Genomic DNA, 7,500 nt, shown 5'->3' with positions numbered 1-7,500 from the left:
CACATACAAACACATACACGCACAGACACACACCCTGCATGTATGTATGGCCGTTTGTTTTACTTCTCGTTCACTTTGTTTTTTTCCATCTGGATGTTTGGATTGTGTCACGCAAGTACCTTTCTGCCCCACACAGTTCCCCTTTTTAGGCTGCTAGGGTTGTGTTTTAACAACTCTTCAGACAGCCAATCTCGTGGGAAAAGCAGTAAAGAAAGAGAAAGAGTGTGTGAGTGGCAAGGGAGAGAGAAAGAGAAGGGAGAGGGAAAGAGAGTCTGGGGGTTGAACACAGAGGGGGAGGAAGAAGGATAGGGTGGCTGAATCTAAACAGCTGCTGCTTGAGGTTTTCCAGTAAGTAATCTAATAGCAGTTCTCACTACGTCTCTCCCTCTCTCTCTCTCTCTCTCTCTCTCTCTCTCTCTCTCTCTCTCTTCACTGGTCAATGTAGATGGTATGAATGGACTGCATTTATTGACGCTTCTCTTCTCTGCACTTTCCCCCACATATCTACTCCTCTCTCTCCCGCTGTGAGTTATAAGCCTTATTCATGTTCCCAACCAGCCCCAGAAAGAAAGTAACCCCATTGGATTGCAGATGAACATCTAATGCCTCCCAGGGGAGTACCTACAACTAAATCATCTGGGGGATGGTCATGGAAAGCTCAACGCGGTTGGTGGATGGAGTAGGGGGCGGCAAAACGTCGCCCCCAGAAGTTAAAGTCAAGCAAAACAAAGTTTGACCTTCGCTGTGCTGAAAAATGCTGAACGCAGAGGTTTTATAGGTTCCCTTTCTGCCTGACCACCTTTGCGAGGAAATTGTCCTTGTTGAGCTTTAGTTTACGTGGTCCATGATGAAACTGTCCGCTGTTTGTACATGTGTGCTCTTGTGGTTACTATGATGGACAGGGGAGTTTCCTGATAAATCGCTGCTTCTGTTTTTTCACACAATATTACTGTAATAGTAGTCAGTAATGCTTGCTGCTATTCATCTCGTCGCATCCTCACTCAGAGACAGACACAGAGGCAGAGAAAAGCGTTCTTTATCGCTGTCTTACATATTGATCATTAAATCATAGTTCTTGTCTCCACATGACAGACGCTTTGCAACCCTCTCCATCCATCCATAGCTTTGCTATTTAAAGACAGAGACAGAGAGGGAGACATACAGAGACAGAGAGGGAGAAAGCGACAGAGAAGGAGACATACAGAGACAGAGAAGGAGACATACAGAGACAGAGAAGGAGACATACAAAGACAGAGAATGAGAAAGAGACAGAGAGGGAGACATACAGAGACAGAGAGGGAGACATACAGAGACAGAGAGGGAGACATACAGAGACAGAGAAGGAGAAAGAGACAGAGAGGGAGACATACAGAGACAGAGAAGGAGACATAGAGAGACAGAGAAGGAGACATAGGGAGACAGAGAAGGAGACATACAGAGACAGAGAAGGAGACATACAGAGACAGAGAAGGAGACATAGAGAGACAGAGAAGGAGACATACAGAGACAGAGAATGACGCCATACAGAGACAGAGAATGAGATATAGGGAGACAGAGAAGGAGGCAAAGCGAGACAGAGAGGGAGACAGAGAGAGACAGAGAAGGAGACAGCGAGAGACAGAGAGGGAGACAGAGAGAGACTGAGAAGGAGACAGCGAGAGACAGAGAGAGACAGAGAAGGAGACAGAGAGACAGAGAAGGAGACAGAGAGACAGAGAGGGAGACAGACAGAGACAGAGAAGGAGGCAGAGAGACAAACAAGGAGACATAGAGTGATAGAAAAGGAGACAAAGACTCAGATAAGGTGACATGGCGATACAAAGAAGGAGATGTAAAAGAGGAGGAGTGATAGAAAAGGGGAAAGAGAGAAAGACAGAGAGACATATAGAGACAGATAAGGAGACAGAGTAAAAACAAAGGGACAAAGAGAGACAGAGAAGGAGACACTGAAGGACAGAGGAGATACAGGGAGACAGAGGAAGAGACTTGGAGAGATAGAAAGGGAGAAACCGAGAGACAGAGAAGTAAACAGAGAGATGGAGAGACGGAAATAAGATGTACGGAGAGAAAGAGCGATAGCACAAACCGACAGACAGGAAACAGCAGAGACATCACATCTCTTCAATAACGTCAGAGACACAAGTGAAAAGGCCAAGTGGAAAACTTCAGACTTCAGACTCGTTCACATACAGGTTTACTGCATGTGAACGAGCGCTTTAATAGTGTAGTCGTACAAAGCGTAGAAGATTCTTCCCAATCCATTTTCAATATTAAAGTCCTGATTCAGTAGCTTTAATTTGTTCAGCCTTACTTTGACAAAAGTGAAATTTGTTTTTGTTTGTGTGTCTGTTGGCTTTGTTTGTGTACCCACATGTGCATCCCTTCATGGATGGTTGTGATTAAGCATCTGTGATCCCTTAAGGGAATCTGGTGGAGACCATGGGTCTGCATGTGTCTCTAGGTTGTTTATTCCTCTCTCTGTAGTCCAGGACGATACAAACTATTTACTATCACCCATGGTGAACCATTGATATTGTGTTTGCTTGTGGTGTTTGTTTAGGATTCATCCTGAACCGGATTACATTGTAATATTGCTTATGCAATGCTATGTTGTATCATTCTGAGGTGTATGCTTTTTTCAATAAACAAACAAAAGCAACCCTATGCTTATTACTCCCCTATGGTGTTGAGGACACTCCTTCTCATATGCATACTTCTTTAGATAAGATTGATGCTAGATACCAACGACAAATGCTAACAGTGAATCATTGCTGATCCCTGGTGAAGTGTTCTCCTCCAGAGTGAGGTCAGAGGTCAAAGACTCAGCGTGACTCTGAGTCACACTGTCCCTGCTCCAGTGTGAAGTAAGGCTGATTTTAAAGGAGAAATGGGAAATACAGCATGTTCAACCGAACAAATTCTTTGGAATCAGTATTATTATCATCCAGCCGTACATTGATTTTTATCTGAGCATTATAATTATAGATCATTACCAATGAGGATGTGAGGGACCGGCGTGGTCGCCCCACGTATCTGGGATACGGCCAACTGGGAATTCCGAGTGTGGGCAAAAATGAGGGCAACGGACAGAGGACTAAGAAAAAAGTGAAGTTTTAATGTCTCCAAAACATTCACACAAAAATATAGCAACGTTCCAAACGAAAAGGAAATGACTGCATCGGTCAGCAAACAAAACTAAGATACATAACATAGGATGTCATAACCTTTCGTACTGGCCTCACGTCAAGCCAGCACCACCTTCAGCCTCTCTAACACCAAATGAGCAGCCCTTAAATAGGGAAATGCCAATTGGCCCAATCAAGGCCGTATGGGCCAGACCATTAGTAGGGGGGGGAACATTCTTCACCTAAAGCTACATTACTATACTGCCCCCTACCGGGACGGAAGACTAACTTCCACCAGCCCAATCTAATATATATATATATATATATACACAAACACACAATATAATAATAATAATAGCTCCAATGCGAGACAGTGAGAAGGGGGAGGATTTCACCTTCTCACAGAGGACATAGCTATTACAGTTTAACTTAGCAATTTCATGAAACATGGCAGAAAGTCAAGATTAATGGTTTACAAGGACTGGAACTGTTTTTTTCTATTCAGTTTGGACTCATTTCATGGTTATTGGCGAATTATTTTTGTTTTGCCAATGAAACCAGGTTATGGAGTTCAAGTCCCTGCAGCACAAATATAATTAAATGTATTATTATTATTATTATATCTGCTATCCCTATCTGCTATCCGCTACAATTTAGGTTTAATCTGATGTGTGATAAGAAATAAAAGTTCTCCAACTTTAGAGAATTCAGATTATTAAACCAAATAGACGTTGACCCACTCAGAATCAGTTGGGGCTCCACAGACATTACATTTCCAGCTGCAGTCGCTATTTACATAGAAACACAAACATACACCCCCAGGCAAACACACACACACACACACGTATATATTCACATATGAGATGATTACACGTTTGAATACTCGAAATACGTGTGGATGATAAATATCCTTATTTTGGCCAATCATTCTTCACTTCTATTCATTTCCGTTGTACTTTATGGTTCCATGGAGATTTCAGTACAAAAAACGATGCATACACAACAATTAGAAAAGTGAACACTAATACACACAGAAACAAACTATCAATAATAGATTTTTAGAATCTAGCGAAATCTGTCTGTCGACAGAAATGTGTTTGCAGCCTTGTGATCTGACTTCTGCGGTCAGTTGTTAAACGATCTTTGCACTTTTTCGATTACAGAAACACAGCCCCACAGACAAACACACACACACACACACACACACACACACACACACACACACACACACACACACACACACACACACACACACACACACACACACACACACACACACACACACACACACACACACACACACACACACACACACACACACACACACACAAACACACACAGGCCGTGCACTGTGGTCATTGGTAGAAGATGGCTCGGCCTCTTGCTCATTTGTTATAAAGGAACCGAAACCGTGTGTCTGGGTGAGGGGGCGGGGGGTGTTGTCGTAAGCGATACAAAGCTGTAACCATTATAATGGTTATTATCATAATGGCGTTCCTACATTAAAATCCCTCACCTAAACATAACACTAATTTATACATTTAGAACCACCGTTTATTTTCTTTAAAGACTATCGTTTTCAATTTAATGTTATTTAAAAGTTAGTGACCAAAGACCTAATTTTCCTTTGTCATTCCTACTTTCTGTGTTTTTACCATACTCATTAAGCCCAGTTCAGACCAAAGATTCACCTTGCAACGACTTGCAACTTGCAACTCCTTGCAACGAGACGGGCTGCGATGTTCTAAACCTGGGCAGTTCACCCTGGCTGCAACGCGCTGGAACGGTAGGTGGTTTCCCTAGCAACTGTGAACGCTCTGGCACAGATAAAAACCGCAACAGCATCAGCATCATTTGCGTAGTTTAGATTTGCGATTAGTTAGGTTTGCGATTAGTTTTATTTTTATTTTGCTTGACAGTAGGCTAGAGTTACTGTGTTTTGTCATTCTCCACTACATCTGCATTGGAGTAAATAGCTGGAGCTTTTAGATTACCCGTTGTTGGATTGCATTTTCCATTAGTTGAATTTCAGTTTGATCTGTCTTTGTTTACCATCGGCTCAACTAGGCCTACTACTTGGAGATGGGTAACTTAATTATAAACAGGCCTAATTATGGTAGTGAGAGTCAAATGGTCGCAGTTTTTAAATAATAAAAATAATAAGGTCGGATTTCAGTCCATTGTACCGTAGGCCCACAGACAAATTCTCCGCCGTAGTAGAAAAATCATAAAAAAAAAGAAAGGCGGCCAGATCAACTTGTGACCCTACTATCCATGTAGAGTTAAGACCATGAATTGGTCGCGTTTCCAAAATAAGACGCCTTTACATCCAGTTAAAGGCGTCAATTTGACTTGCGTCACATTGATTTCCGAAGTCGCTGCTTTGCTTACAGAGACGATCCAGTAAAAAGGCACAACACCACATCAGGCGACCGAAATGATAGAATGAGCGCAAAACAGTTTTTTTTGGGCTATTTTCAAGCAGTGGAGGGAAACATTAGGTTCCGAATAACTGGATGTAAAGGCGTCTTATTTTTTGGAAACGCAACCAATTTATGGTCTTAACTCTACATGGATAGAGCAGCGCAGTTAGTTAGTCTAAAGCATTGGTTCTCAAAGTGCGGCCCGCGGGCCAATGGCGGCCCGCGGAATCATTCCTGGCGGCCCGCAATGACATACATAATTATGTATGTTATAAAAAAAAAAAAAAAACCTTTTTTTTTTTCAATATTAATTTAAACATGCATTCTTCTTAGACAGTGGGGCGATGGATTCCCTCCATAAGAGAAAATTCGACTCTCTCTAGCTTTCAATTAAATCCTTTTACATTTTTTAGTTTTAATCACCGGCTGTACATTACTTTGAAAGGGTGAACCTCAGTTTCATGATTTAGACCTCACTTGACCTCACTCCCAGAGGTCCACGGTGCGGGTGCAATGTTTTTTTCACCACTGGGATGCTGACGGCGTTTCCCGCCAACATTTTTTTTTCCTTTGGCGGCCCTCAGTCAAATTTTGGGTTCCTAAATTGGCCCTCAGTTGTCAAAACTTTGAGAACCCCTGGTCTAAAGCAACATTCCCCTCAGAATTCCGCTGCACGTTATCAAGGAGCATAGGGGTTAGGGATTTTGCTCAAGGGTTGGCTGCGGTCATTGGTGAAGGAACCCCGAACCATTTAGCTGGGAGTCAATTATTGTGTTGCCACACTACACCACCCTAAAGCTATTAGGACTCTTCCGATCACAAAATCTGCGATCACTTTCATGATTTAGGTCCCTATGACGCGTCAAGCATCCTGTTGTGCTACATAGAAACACCAAAACCATTTCTCGGAAAGAATCAGATGAGTTCCTGTGTGTTCACATCTTGAACCTGCAAACAAATGATGTTGAAACTCCATTCGTAAAGCCAGCAGACTGTTGTGTATCCGGGACCTCTGCATGACAGTTGATCAGAATTCCATTGGCGGAAACCCTGGCAGCAAATAGACGGGCCCAACCCTTCCCAATTCCATCACCCATGGAAAAGCTCTCACCTAGAGAGTTCCTTCCTGTAGGGCCTGGTGACTGGCTCCATGCCCAACCGCTTCCGTAGTCTATTGGCAGGCTGTAGGAGTCCCTCTTCATGTGCTGCCTGTGATACAAATGATTGTAAACCTTTGTTTAGACTAAAAGGCCATCGCAGGAATGTCTTGTCCATCATGAGGAAGAGAGTGTGTGTGTGTCTATGTGTGTGTGTGTGTGTGTGTGTGTGTGTGTGTGTGTGTGTGTGTGTGTGTGTGTGTGTGTGTGTGTGTGTGTGTGTGAGCGAGATAGAGGGAGAGAGAGAGAGAGAGAGAGAGAGAGAGAGAGAGAGAGAGGGAAGGGAAATAATTACCTCTCCACTACCTCCAGGAGAATCAAGAGAGGAAAATAACTTTTAAACGAGAGGAAGAAGGGGAGAAGGAAATGATGGAAAATGATGGGTCAGACCAGCTCAAAGCATTGGTGACTAAGAAGGAGTTATATTTTAGGCTTGTATGCGGTACATATAATTGTGTATGGGGAATATTCCAGTGCGTATTGGGTATATTATAGGCTTACATTGGGATCAGTATAGGGTTTTATTTGGCATAGTATAGTGTTGAATTGGTATAGTATAGGCTTATATGGTGATCAGTATAGGGTTGTGTTGGGTTTAGTATAGTGTTGTATGGGTATAGTATGCGTGTATGGGGATCAGTATAGGGTTGTGTTGGGTTTAGTATAGTGTTGTAATTGGGTATATATATTTAGGGTTACCTGTGCCAGTACCCAAAGAAAATAATCATGGAATCCACTCAGGATTATCCATTGTCCTTTCTGGTTATTGTTAAACGGAGAGAGTTCGCAAAACTT

This window comes from Gadus macrocephalus, chromosome 3 (assembly GCF_031168955.1).
Source record: "Gadus macrocephalus chromosome 3, ASM3116895v1".
NCBI classification, from domain to species: Eukaryota; Metazoa; Chordata; class Actinopteri; order Gadiformes; family Gadidae; genus Gadus; species Gadus macrocephalus.
This window is presented reverse-complemented; position numbering follows the sequence as displayed.